General features: G+C 38.1%; 1 protein-coding gene across 1 annotated transcript in view; it reads left to right on the top strand.

Annotated features, from left to right (window-relative positions):
* FAM83B (family with sequence similarity 83 member B) overlaps positions 1 to 15,110 on the top strand; it is a 107,227-nt gene that overhangs the window by 33,177 nt on the left and 58,940 nt on the right. The window lies entirely within an intron of this gene.

The raw sequence follows: 15,110 nt of genomic DNA, 5'->3' as shown, positions 1-15,110 counted from the left end.
GTAAACATGAAAAATATTGTTGAAAAAAACATGTGGCCATAATAATCTAGTTGCTGTTTTACTAGAGATTGTTTTTTTATTATTTCTGGCAGTAAAAAATGATCTGGCTGCTAACAATTGAAATGAAAAGCTTTTCCCAGACTGAGATCAGTCCCTTGGTATCACATGCACCAATGTTACTAACCTTATTTACAAGGGGTCAGGGATTAATTGGAGGGATTAATGAAGCATAATTAACATTTTTCTGTAATGCTGACCAGTCCATGGGGAATTTGTAGATAAACAGCACATCTTTTGTTTGACCTCAGCTGAGTATACCTCAAGTGATACAATTCTATCTAACTTCAGGATATATCCTAAGGTTTCTCTTCTGTCAGTGGGAACATGCATTGGTTTGGAACAGTAGCCTGCTGTTACAAGAAAATAACACCTTGGTGTACGCCTGACTCATGTACTTTGAGAGTCTCTGGTTTTGTGATTTTGCATGCCAACTGTCCTTGCAGAAATTAGTCAGAAAGTATTAAAGAGAGCTCAGAAGAAACAAAAAAAAAACCAAACAAAAAAAAGGTTTAGGCAACAAGGAAACAGATTTTACGTGGGTACCTTACCTTCATTTCAGACTAATGACTAATTATAAGAAATAGGGACACTTCTCCAAATGCACTTGTTTCCACTGAAGGGTACTTGCATCTTGTTTCCTAAGGCACACCTGGCTTACACATCAGTGACAGGGTGCTGTGTGTACAAACCACTTTTTGCTTTCCAGTGCCAATATTAAAAAAAAAAAAAAGCAACACCATAAAATGTATTAGCATACAGCTCTGTTCAACCCTGGGTGACATTATCTCTTTAAGCAGATTTGACAAGATTTCAGAAGTATTCCTAGCAAGTACATCATGTTCTCCTGTCTTCCCTGTGAAAAAAATTGGGTTCTGTGTGACTTTATGGGCTTTAAATAGGTAGGATAGGGCTCTAGCTCCAGTGCATCCATAAACACTTCAGTAGCTGAAACGTGCATGTAAACATGCGCAATAGAAATGGACTGGAAAGGGCGGGGAAGGGAAGGACAATGTCTTTTTACAATGTCTCTCCTCTATTTAGATAAAGCATATAATTTGTTTCCATAATAGAGTTATCACTAGGCCTTTTATCCTGCAGTTTACAGTCTAGAATGACTGTACACTCAAAGAAGAGGAGAATTAATTACTTCTTTTCCTTGCTGTGCCTTTCAGAGCAAAATTTGGTGGTTTTTGCTTTTGTTTATAGTGAGTCTTGACTGTGACTAGCCCAAGATATGCCGTGATCTTTTTCAACAGCACCTCCTGAGCTGCCAATGTATCCATTCTAAGGGAAGCCACAAAAGCATAGATAACTTTATTGTGAAAACTAATTCAATTTTCCTACAGGGTCTTGAAATGCTGTAAAGAAAGTCTGTTTTCCATTAGTTGCCATGCTTTTTGTGCCTAGCTGGCTGGTTGCAAGTGATCCAGTCCCTTTCCAGTGGCTCTCTCAGCTGGTGGTGCTGCCTTGTAAAATGCCATTTTAAGCCTTTGAATACCGCTATGGAGCAAAATTAGGTATGATTCTTAGCCTCCTTTGGGAAAAGGTTGAGTGCATAGTATATTGGCTCTCTGAGGTGCTTGTGGTGTTTCCACTTTATAAAGAGGATGTTACGTATGTGTCATTGTCGAATCTGACAGCTGAAAGGTTTGTTTAGTTGATCAGCACAACCTCAACAGCAACAACTGTAGCACTTTTGATACAGTGATATGGGTTGGTCGCTTCAGGAAGCAGCAATTAAATCTAGAAGACACAGTGTTGTTCAGCCTCTTCTGTCTGCAGATGCATAGAAAAGTTTGAAGGATTTCTAAATAAGGTAAAGTAAGGTTTTTAAAACATACAGCAGGCAAACACTTTGTAAACAGTCTAACCTACGTCTGCTAAGCCACTTATAAAAATACAATTATATTAAGCAGGTTTCTTTGTTATGTAGTAGTGGAAATTGTAGTCTTATGAGAATATTCAAAGGAAGTAAGAAAAGGCTACACATGAAAAACAGAAACCTGTAAAGAATAAAGAAGTTCTTCAGCAATTCACATTAAACCATTACAGCTCTGAGCAAAATCTATGGGAATTACAGCAAATTTCTCTGGGAAAATATACAGACTGTTGGAGGCGAGTGTATTCATACCACCTAGCTTTAAGCACCAAACCCAAGTGCCTGAGTTCGGGCACTGATTTCCCTGGGCTACCTGAACACTCAGAGCAGTAGGAAACCAGCTCCTACAAGGGCAAGGCAGAGAATGTTTCTGCACTGATTCACACCATGAAGGAACCCGTTCGATATATATTTATATGTATATACTAGCCCAAAAATTCATGAAGGAGACAGCCACTTAAAACCTAGATTCTTTTGAATACTTGGAGATATATAAGGGTTAGATGACATTATTAGTGGACTTACTCTTGACCTCTTTCATGCTTGATGCATCACAGTGTCACTCCTTGAAATGATTATTACATATGTTAATTTTGACCTTAAGAAAACCTGTTGTAAACAACATTAAGCAACTTGCTTGCTGACAGTGATTTTCCTGACTAAAGAGGAAAATAATTTGTAAGGCTATGCTACACTAGACTAAAACCAGTGACTATGAAAAAGTGTAATAAGAAAATCGTGTCACTTAAATGTTTCTTAAATGCATAATCTGCGTAAAAATTATGCACATCACCTTTATGGTAGGTACAGGCAATGTAATAATGGAGCTTTTCTTACAGAAAAGGATCAATATTGTTAAATACTAGAAAAATGAGCTAATCATTTTAAAGAGATGAATCCATGCTTGTGATACATGTTTCTGAACTTATATTACAGGAGGGGAACCATATTGTACATAGGATGGCATTACGCTGCAGTCTATACAACAGGACTTCAGTGGCATAGGTGTGACGTTAGCGGAGTGCCTTAGGTCAAACCTAACATGTCAACAAAATGGGTTTTCTGTTGGTGTAACTAGACCTCATCTCCAAATGATACAGCTTGGCAACCACCCTCCTCTGTCAGCATAACCTGTCTGTTTGGCATGATGGTGTCAACTGGGGAGACACGCGTCTTTTTCAGATGCTGATATAACCACGTGGGGAAAAAGCACTGCAAGGTCTGTCTGACCTTAATGATGGACAGACTTTTGCAAATAAGCCAGTAGCCTTATTTCTTGTGTGTTTTGGAGGTTTCTACCTTTAATCATTGGTAGTTTCCGGCTTCTCTGAAGCTTGAGGTGCTCCTACAGCCTGACTCATCCTGGCTGGGTTGTCTGAACTGCAACTGATAATGTTTAGCAGTTTTTGCTGAGATTATTCATCTGGGAAATGGTATCAAGATGATTACTCATCTGTGTCATGTTAACGTGAGACTTCCTTCTCTTACTATAAAGCAACACAGAGACTTTGGTAATGAAGTGTCCTCTCCCTGTATGACTTTTCATAAGAGTTGCCTCAAAACTCTCAGTTATGAGACTTGCACGTGTGTGCAAGAAACAGCTTGTACTATCTTTTCAGGCATGGTGAGACAACAGGGAAAGGACAGGACAAAGCACCAAAGGGTCCTTCTGGCAATGTGTTTTTCTCTTCCTTCATTAACTAGATTCCTCTCTCCACCACTGAGGCATTCCTACACAGTTTTAGAGAGAATGCATAGCTCTGAGTCTTTTAGATTGATACCCAAATAAGGATCAGCTCTTCCTGGAGAGAACTCAAACCTGTTTTTTAAAGAACCATGTTGTTTAGACAACCCAAGGTTTGCTGGTTTCTAGCACAAGCCAGAAAACTGAAAGAATTCCCTGACATACTTTTGGGATTCCTGATGGAATGTATGAAGTTGCACGCTATTCAGTAAATATGCAGTACTTTCCCCTGATTTTATTTTATTCAAATAGACTAGTAGTCTTAAGCCTGGGCTCATAAAATCAGTGATAGTTGTAAGACTTTTAAAAAAGTTAATTGTTTAGAAGCTTAAATAAAAATTTAGATGATTAGTGTATCATTTCAGGAACTCAAAAAGGGCAGTTGCTTTTGCTGAATTACTCATGACTGAGCTTTGTAATGTGAGAAAGGGTTGCAAAACTTGGACCCTTGGGAAAGAATTAAGTTGCACTGTAAATGAGTGTAACTTGTTATTAAGTCTTGCTGGACCTACTGTAGGTAGGCCCTTAGTAATTCAAAAAGGACTTTCTTTGAGTTCTTGTGAGGGAGTTATGTACAAAATCTGATGCCTCTGTTGTCTTCCAGAGCAGTGGACCCAGTCAAATAAACAAAATCAAACATTGACTCATTTTACAGTCGTGTGAAAATGAAAACATTTTCTTGTAGTTTGGATTGATCTTTTTTCTTTTTTTTTTTTCTTTTTCTTTTTTTTTTTTTTTCTTCAGGCAAGAGTGAGAGGTTATGTATTACAGAAAAAATGATTATTCACTATTGATCTCCTTTGGTTGTGTGTATAATACAATAATAATAATAATAATAATAATAATAATAATAAAAACTGGCTCTGGCTGCAGTCTAGTGTGAAGGAAGATCAAATTCTTTACATGCCTATATGAAGAGTGATGTTTCTGTACAGAAAGAAACTTGTAGAATATGGGTGTGTTGAGCAATCTTTTTTTACTCTCTCAACAATGCTCTTTGCCAACTGTTTTAAATATGATTTGAATACAGACTGGAATAATGGTAATGAATCCTGCTTGTGGCAATGCTTGTCTTAGCTCATTAATTGCAGCAGTCCAAGCAGATGAGAGAAAGGGGCTGCATTTTTTTGTTTGTAAAAGCTAGAACAGTCTGCTGAATTCAGGGAGAAAGAATAGATAAATGCAATAATCATCCCACTCAAAAGTTTTCTATATTATCTGTAGAGTGATAAACAGTGGATATCTTTTTCAAGCTTAGAGTGAAACAGAAAGACTCAGTTCCCAGCTGAAGACATATAGGCAACATTTTCCCTGCCAAAATATTCTACCCCCCAAGGTTTTCAGCAGGTGTTTTTGGTTCAGCTGCTATGCTGAAGGGTGCTGCATTCATCAGTCATTTCCACTCACCTTCTGTTAAATGACTTCCTGTTAGCTGAAAACCAGCATGGCAGCCATGCATATGGTTTTTAGGTGAAATGTGATTTTTAGCTTTTGATAGATTTATTAGAGAGAGTGAGGTCATGTCCCAGCTTTTCTAATCACCCAGGGCATGTGCCATGCATTGGAAGAGGACAGGTCTTTTTGCCATCTGCTCACAACAAGTAATTATTTCAGGTATTTTTTCTGCTTGGATTTGCTATTGGATTCTTTACACAATTTTACTTGCCTGTCCCCTTCTCTCTCTGCCCTCCCACTCCCTACATGTAAGGGTAGTCCCAGAGCAGACACAGCAGTGCACTTATAATGCAGACAGAGAGGACCACCATTAATGGGTATCGTATTATCAAAATACCACACCTCTGTGATGGATTTAAAAATTAAGTAGGAAAAATTAAAGGCCAGATCTCACAGGCAGCTGTATTTTTTATTAACGTCTATCTCATTCACATATATGTAAGAAGTAAGCATACACATATGCTTTGTACCAATATTTTTTCATTAAAATCTTTTCTTTTGTTGACATAGATCTTTGTCAGTCAAAACAAAAGTGCTATTAAATAGTAATTTATGCTTTTTGCACATTCAGTAGGTTAAAATGTTCTTTTTCATATTCAACAATAACTTTGTACTACAATATACTGAAGCAATTATGGGTCGAAATATGATATAAATACAAAACAATTTATTTAAAATAATTTTGCCAAGGCAGAATGCTTCTTTCAGTGCCCTGTCCAGTGTATTTGGGTTTCATCCCTCTCCTTGTCTTGCTTGTCAAAAAAAACTGAAATGCTGAAGTGCTATTTTTGTTCTTCTGAATTCCTATCCTCAAAAGAGCTGGGTTTTTTCTATTTTTTTTCAGTCAGGGAACAATCACCTTGAAGAATTATAGGCTTAACCACTTCACATTCGTGTTGCCATAGGCCTTTTCTCATCTCTTGCAGTTTGAGCATAGCTTCTGATCTCTCCTAGCTTTCCAACATAGCCAATGATGTTTTGAGGGTTGGGGGACACATTTTGGGTGATTTTAAGCTTTAGATTTGTTTGTTATGTATCAGAATTTGGAAACTAAAATATTATACTATCTGTGATGATAGAATTTTAAATGAGAATATCTCGGTACACAGATACCTGCAATACCTCAGCAGTATTTGTGTAATACGGTATGATAGAAGGTACATGGAAAGCGGAAAACTGCTGACATGGATCAAAACAAAAATCCAAGGAGAGCTGCAGGTTCAGAATTTCCCATGCTGCTCTTTGGAGGGACTGAATTGAAGGCCACCAAGTTATGTGTATTAAGTTTCCTCATATATCAGATCAGAGTACACGTATCTACTTCACTTGTAATTATTTCAGAACAATTTGCTTAATGCTGTGTTATTTTTCCCAAGGAGTACTGCAAGTATTCTAGTGCAGGTGGTAAAAGGAGTCAAAGTACATTTTAGTATTTACTTCTAAAAGAAGTGCAGACCTTGCCATTGATACCAGTGCAACCGTGCCTTTCCTTTTACCTTGTTGATGAAGTATGTCTGCAACAATTTTCTAATAGAGAGGTGCTATTTGTACAATAAAAGTTAAATTCCACATTTTCAAAAATGCTGCTTTTTGTCAGCATACCTGAGACCTCAGAGGGCTTTTAGTCTTTAAAATCCTGCCATAATTGTCCTTTGGGAGGGAAGAAGCAATGGACATTGCAACAGTAACAGGGTGTAACTGACATTGAACTTGCTACTCTATAGTAGGATCTGCAGCCACCCATACAATGACCCACCTCAACAGAGCTGTTCAAAAAAACAGTTGCAAGATCTGGCTATGGCTTGCTTGATCAACAAAGTTAATAATTTTGCAGTATACAGTCCAGTGATCAGTAAGTCAGTTGAATTTACAGTAGTGCTATTTACACTGTAAATATAGAAGTGGAAGCAACCAAACTACCATCTTTGCTTCCCTTGCCTTTGTTTGTCATCTTTTCCCGTATCCTCTCTTTGTTTTCTGAAATGGTGAGCATCATTACGTTTTGCTGTGTGTCTGTATATCATGTAGTTAACTGGTGTCTTAGTTTTCCTGATTGGTGCCAGCCAGTACAGACATACCGCTACCGCAGTATAAACAGTAGATTCAGAATTTATTGATTTCCTTCATCCTTAGCCATCAAAGAAAATGACCGTAGTGTGTTCAGTTTTATAGATGAGAATACTAAGCCACAAAGGCATCAAATTCTATCACAATTCGCAAAGAGATACAGTTATAAACCAGCAGCTTGAGAGTATTATACATTAGCAGATAGTACTCAGAGCAGCTAGGGACCAGATAACAAGTTGTTTTTTTTTCCTGACTTTGTGGGTTTAATTGGTAAAAAAATTATAGGCATGCATTTAGTGTTATAGTTATAAAAACTAATTTCTGGGGAACATCAGTGCTTCTCAAAAAAAGTTTGCATTGGTATATAACTGTAGCTTTGTAGTGCTTACTTTTCAAAAATATTTGTAAAAGCGTAAGTCCTTTCTTATCTTCAGATAAAGAGGGTGTGTCTTTGAGACATACACAGGGTGTTCTCATACCTTAGTTAAGAGCAGATTATTTTAACCAGTTCTGTCTCTTGGTCTGGAGTGCTTGCACTGACTGCCCAGAAGATGTAAGACACGAGGGAACCAGAACAGATTCCTCAAAAACAGAGTCTATGGTGACCCTTGCTCTCCCCAGCAAGGTGTGTGGGCATGAAGCTGCCTTCAGAAAACTTCTGCGGTGCATCTTTTATCCAGGGGGGTTTGCTAACTGCAGCACCAGATCTCCTCAGGCCTTTTCACTTCTGTCAGCGATCCTGCTGTAAGAGATGAAGCTGTGCGATAGGAAAATATGAGAACTTATGCACCGTATCTCATAGAGATGAAAAGAAAACTTTGATATCTGCTTCATCCACTTAGCAGTTGGGCTCAAACAGTAGCACAGGATTGTGTGTTCAGGTAGCCAGGTGGGTGTGCCTCCAGTTCAAAGGGCAGATAAAACATCTCAGCCTTATTTTCATGCTGTTTCCTGGAGCTGCAGGCACTCTTTGCTGAGCAGGCTACACTTCAGCTCAATAAACGGCCTTTATGGCTCAAGCACTAGGTAAAGCACTAGACACCACCTCCTAATTCAGGTGATTCTGAGTGGCATGAGCCCACAGAAGGTATTGTAGTTAGTGTTCTCCTGCCAGGTTTTTGATGCTCAATGAGCCAGAAATAATAATGAGGATGAGATGAAATCACTAGCCCAGAAGAAGAGCAAGTGCCTGCTGATTTTCTGTGGGACCTTTCCCAAGAAATGCCCACCAAGGGACAGCCTTTTTTAAGCTGTGCAGAATTCAATTCTGTACCTGTAGAGAGCTGTACCTCCTGATCAGAGACATCTGAGGCAGCAAACAGAAGTTATAGTGTCAGCCCACAAATCTGATTTCCCTCAAATGCCAGGGGAATACCGCCTGTCAAAGCAAGCAGGTCTCTGTCCAGCGTGACAGAGCACAATAATATCTGAAGCTATTTGCTGTTCTAATAATTTCTTGGCACTGCCTAATGCACAGGCACACAATAATTTGCCTGAAAAGTCACTGTCAGGGGTGTGGGTTTCTTTTAAATAATAGGCAGGTATATGTGGCTGCACAGTATCTGTTTGATAATCTGTGTTTGATGAAGATTGGCCTAAAAATATCAACCATCAACAGATCCAACTTTTACAGTAGTATGTAATTGTAAAAGCTGCTTTAAAATTTAACAAAAACTGTATTATTTTGCCCAGACGAGGTACTTTTGAAATGAGAAAACTAAGCATAGAGATGAAACTGGGAATTATGACTGATTCTTCTATTTATTTGTTTGCTATAACCTTATTTTATGTTTTAACATATATGTATAACATTTATGTATATGATCACCAGTAATATCATATTTTATGATAGATTTTATGATGCACTATATGATTACAGTAATATCATCATCTATTTTGTTCAGGAATTCTGGGCATATTGTATGACAGTAAGCCACTTGTGCCAGAAATCTGATTAGTCAGATGATTTGATTTCTTATGCATAAGTTAAATTTAATGATGGAAGTGCAGTCCAGATCTGAAGTGCTGTGATCAGGATTTCTGTCCCAAGGCTCAGTACTTTGACTTGAAGTTCAGAGAAGTTAAACGGTGTCTTTGCAGGAAGCAATTGAGAGGCCAGGAAGCTCTTCTGTGTAAACATCAGAGCCTTGCAAAGCCAGGGCTCCAAGTGCTTTCTGGAGGAAGAAAAGGAAGAAAAAGACATGCTGTTCTTGGGAATTGGGAAGGAGGCATGTCAGAGAAGCAGGGGTCTTCACTAGTCCTTTCAGTTGCTGGAAGGCTTCCTGTTAGAACCAGTGCAGCAACTAAATGCTGCTTAGACCTCCTGAGGGACCATAACACTCTGGAGTCTGCACCCAGGATGAGGATGCTGGCAGCTTTGGATTACTCTAAGTCTTACAGTGTTATGTGGAGGGAACAGCTTAAGGCCAATGCAGATGGACCAATGTTTGATTTGTCTGGGCTCTGCTCTGTGCTATTGTGTGTCAATCAAAAGTAACTCCATGAGAATCGGTATCAGATGGATGGAAGTAAGGCATGAAAGTTGTGCATGGTGTCTGTAATATGCAGTCACCTCTGCAGGCATATTCTGCTGTCACACCCTGAAGTAACCATAGTTATCATACGGTTAGAAACCTATACATTTCAGTGGTAGATCTTCTTTCCTTCCCCCCACTTCACCCCCAACTCCAGCTCTTCCCCTGGGACAGCCCTCCCTTCTTTCATTGTGCACCTGAGCCAGAGGTGAGCATTTATGCCTGCTTTAGGTACTTTTGGCATCTTCCCTGAATGAAGTTCCAGGTGTGACATCTGGGAATGTGAGCTCCCTCTTAGGTCAATAAAGAAACGTGGGTGCTCTGGAGGATGCCAGTCAGCACACCTGAAGCAAGTGCTTGTATAGAGGATTTGAGTCGTTTCCCTGTTCTGTGTCTCCCAGTAAGAAGTATTAAAACACTGTCATGACATTAGAAATACAGCAATGCTTTTGAATTGCTAGTCAAATCACTCAGTTTTATTGGCAGGTTTCTGGTATTTATTATCAACTGTAGGTCTAATACAGGGGTCCTCAACCTTTTTAACCAGGGGGCCGGCACGCGGATAAAGTGGCAGGCAGTCATCTGCAGCTGCTTTGTTTCCCCCTCCAACCCCCGGCGGGGGGGGTCTGTAAATACCGGGGGCTGGATTGAGGACCCTGGGGGGCCGTATCTGGCCTGCGGGCTGTAGTTTGAGGACCCCTGGTTTAATAGATTAAATATTAGGGGAGATATATTATCTGAATAGGACTTTCATATTTACCCTTTGTTTTATTTTGCAATAAACTGAAGTTTTTGGCAGCAAGGATGCAGTTTAGAGATAGAACATTTGTGTATCAGAAATTACAATAGGCTATTTAATTACAAAAATTACTTGTATACACAACTGATTATCATCTCATTTTGTCTAACAATACATCTAATAAAACTTGAGAAGAATTTTTTAGGTATTTAGTAAAGGGCAGAGAGGGAAAAATATAATACCTGCTCAAAGAATACACTTTTTCTTCTTCAAACAAAATTAGATCCCTAATCCTGAGAGGATTTAAATACTTTTAATTTGTGTACACGAGAGGCTCCATTAACTTAACATGCATATGTGTTTGCAGGGTTGATGCCTAGGGATACGACCATGTATCATTAAGAATCTGATTTCTTTTTCTCTTAAGTCACCACAGAACACTTGTAGTACTAAATGAGCATGTATCTTCAGTTGGTTGCATCCACTGTGAACAACTAAAACAAGAGTAATATATGTCCAAGCAGAATGCAACAGTAATTTTTTTTTTTTTCTAAATAAAACCTGTGTTGAGTAACTGAATATCTGAAACCCAAGCAAGGCATTGAAACCAGTGGAAGGCTTTCCCTTCTGCAGATGCTATTCCACTACTCAGTTCTCCTTTACTGATCCCATCATGCATGCGCAGGCCCAGGTCCCACAGAAGTCTAACCCAAAGGAAGGGATGCACATATGAATGTTATAGAAGGCAGGCTGGTCCCTTAAAAAGAAATTCAAGAGCCAGACTAATTTATCATGTTGATGCATAAAGAACAAGAATAGGTTTTGCCAATATAGAATGTCTTATCAAAGAACATTTTTTTTCTCTAACTTTGTATAAATGGCCTCAACCAAAGTAACTGAGTCCTCTCCTAGCAGACCTTAAAGAGTTTGTACTGGGGATAGAGGCTTCATTATATTCTGCTACATTACACGTGCTCTACTGAGCTCATATACAGGCAGGGAAAATTCCATAGAGAAGTTTCTCAATTTGAACTCTAAAGCTTTTGAAATGGTTGCAAAATACATATTAGAAGCACACGTGCACTTTTTCATGCATGCTGGTATGCAAGCAAACAAAAAGGAAGAAAATACAGTAAGAAGTGAACATCTGGAATTTAGTTAGTATGGTAGTACTGTCCAAAATAGTTTATGTATTTTGTTTTTTTAAATGCTGCAGATTCTTAAATTTTAAAAAATAAAAAAACACCTTGAGAAATAGTTTCATGGACAGTTATGACACTGCTGATACAAGATTGTGTGTACACAGATAGACATGCTTAATTTGAACTTTGTTAGCGGTGTTTCAAAAAATCCTGGGGATCAGAATTTCATAATCTGCTAAATCCTATGGAGTGACATTGCTTATACTATCTGAGGAGGTGACTCGCTGCATTTAATTATACAACATAGTCCTTCTTGAGCTATGAAGTGAAAGAAGAAAGCATTTCAGTTTAATGTGTTACTCTGTTCATAACCTAGCTGTCCATTTTCAAGGTACTAGACTACATGTAACAGAAATACAGATATTTAGAAAAGGGAAAATATTTAATTTCTAAAACATATAATAGTATTGTAAGAGCAGGCATTGAAGTTACAAAGCTGAGTAGTGTATCTGAAATCAGCATTAGAAGATGATCTTTGAGAGACTTTTTTCCATAGAATTTAATTACTTTAAAAAGAACACAAAAAGCTAGGTGTTTAAAGATATTGGGGGATTTCCAGCGAAGTACCTTGACTGCAGTATTCTGGCAGCACAGTTATATAGCATTATCTGTTGTGGAAATACTGTACTGAGTGAGTAACAAAAAGTTCTGGTATTTTAATTCCAAATATAGATATCTCTCTGTCTTGATTTAAAGAAGTAAGGACAACATTATTGGCTGCATTTCAGTTCACCCTGATGTTCACATAGAGGTACTAGTTTTAAAAAAAACAAATGGAACTTAGTCAAAGCTGCTTGTTTTCATAGAGTTTGTATGGGGATCCATGCTATAATGCATGGAAAAAGAAATAGACGTAGGTTTAAGCACAGTTTTTCCTTGCCCAGTAAAACCAAATTTGGGCAGATTCTTTGATCAGTCTTGGCTGAACATGTGTCACAAAGTTTAGGAAAAAAAATGCGTGATAATGCACAGAAGTACAAAAGCCTTGTCAATGCCTGTCAAGGGCATTGCTGTCCTAACAGTGGAGATGTTACTGGTAATTGCACTAAGTATTCTTCTGTTTGGAAATTTGGAAATTGTGCAAGAAACTGCTTTGACCAGGCTTTAAGTTACTTCTCTAGTGAAGAGAATTTCAGAATTATGGGAAGCATTGTAACACACAAAAACAATACAGTACTTTTTTTTTTTAATTACTGTCTTCCATTGACTCTAAATCCTATATATAGTGCCAAGTTACTGTAAACATATAGTGAATTATATTTTCACATCATGGTATATCTGTTTTTTAACAGCTATTAAGAAAGGTCTTAGCAATTACGGTAATGCTTGTAAGTAAAAGCATTGATCTGTTCTGGTTTTGTTTTAAAATTGCTTATGTGTGGCCTGGCTGGGATTTTAGCCCAAAACAGTAAAATGTAAAGCATCCTGCTTGGTGAATCTATACACCCAGTAGGGAAAATCACTTTACTTATAAACAAGGAAAAAAATGACATTAAATAATTATCAAATGATCTGTATAAGCAGGTTACATAATATTTATATAAATAAATATGCACACATGCACTCTGGAACTTCATTGAAAAGCTTGCTGTCAGCAGCTGCCACAGTAAATATTGCACCACACAGGCTGAAATGCAGAACACCTATGAATATGATGTATGTGAAAAATCTTTCATGGTAAATATTAACATATTTAACTAAGTTAACACATTATGAAAATTGAGAATGGCATTTCACTTAGGACATTTTAATTTATTTCAAAGTCATGATTGGCTCTTGAAGGTCAGCAGGTTGTCTGGGAAGGATTTTAATGTATATAAACTATACCCTCTTTTTCCTTCCTTTCTCAAATTTGCTCAAAACCACAAACCCAAGAAAATCTCAAATTAAATGTTTCATTTGTTTTCCAGTTGGCAGGTATTCCTTAGTGTTTCAGAGAGACATTCATCTGCAGGTTTTGCTTGCTTGGTCATTTTCAGGCATGCTTTTTGGTGCTTTGTGCCCAGGATTTTGGAGGGAATGAGTCTTCTGCATTGCATCCAGTGAGGCTTCCAGTGCTCCAGGTTTATTCCCCTCAAATGCTGGCAGCAAGGCTTTAGTTTTGAGCTCGTTCAGAGACATGATCTCCCCCACCCCACCCCGCCAAGACTAGTAGTGATTCTGATATGTTAATGAATATGAATTTTTGTATTAAACTGCCTTCTTTATTTCTTGATTATACGCTGCTGCTTGTTTATATGCTGTGTTCACGTGTCCTCTCCATGGGCCCTGTCATTGCTTTCCTTTTCAGAGATTATTTTCTATCTGATTTTATTGGAAGCTGTTTTGAAAAAGAGCTGGGTAGACGGGAACCTGTGATCAATGTTTGTATCCTTCAAAAACTTGTAATTTGTTACCAGTTTTCAGGGCCCTCCCTATTCATCTTTGCAGCCATTTCCAGACTACAAAATCAGTAGAGGTTTGAAAGAACTGAGAGATTCACAGTTTTTGATACCAGAAGGGACCACTATGATAATGAAATCTGACTCCCTGCAGAGCACAAGGCTGACAGTGTTGCATCTTCAAAGAGCTGATACTAATAATAAATCTGACCTTAAAAGACTTGGGTGCTAGTCCTACAGTCAGCACTTCTGGGTAACTAATTCATAATTGCTCAGGAGATCAGATTGGTTTTTTTGTATACTTTTCTCTGAATGATGGAATTTGCTTGAAGAAACCCGTTTTGAAGCTGAGACCAAGACTGCCTGAGCTTTCTGTTTGTGTATCTCATCACTCAACATGACAGTCAGCCAAAAGAGAAGGTGCAGAGAATTTTAAATGCAGGACTGGAGGGCGAGGTGAGGCTTGAGCTGCTGTGTAGCTGCAGGGGTTGCTTTCAGAGGGACTCTGGGATGCACAGCATCTTTGTAAATACAGGCCATTAGCCTCTGAGGATCTGTTTGCATGGCACAGTCAAGTGCAGTGAGGAGATTCCTGAGGAGCAGGGCATTTTTGCCTTCCCAAAGCATCACATTAATGTGACAGTAACAAAAATAATCAGCGATGGGGTGACTGCAATGTCCCTGCACACCCAGCAGTGTGACTTGCATGTGCACACACACACATATACACCCTATATATTTTCAGTTTCCCAGATAAAAATAGATGCAATAATTATAATAATAATAATAAAAATGTTATTCCCACACTTACTAAATGGTTTGCACTTTACATATGAAAAGCTTTCTGTATATAAGTGTTATTGGAAGTAATTTAAGAGGAATTGTAAAAGCTGCTTATTTTTTTCAGTATTTTTTCTAAGACTTTCATGATAGAGAAGTAGCAGACTTCAGTAAGTTTTAATTTTTTTAGTTATGTCATGGATGCTTTGGAAGGCCATAAATAACATTAGTTTATTAAAAATATATTTCTACATTAATATCTTCTAAAA

Source organism: Falco punctatus (genome assembly GCF_963210335.1).
Source record: "Falco punctatus genome assembly, chromosome: 5".
Taxonomy (NCBI): domain Eukaryota; kingdom Metazoa; phylum Chordata; class Aves; order Falconiformes; family Falconidae; genus Falco; species Falco punctatus.
The sequence above is the reverse complement of the archived record's forward strand: the minus strand, read 5'-3'. Positions and strand labels throughout refer to the sequence as shown.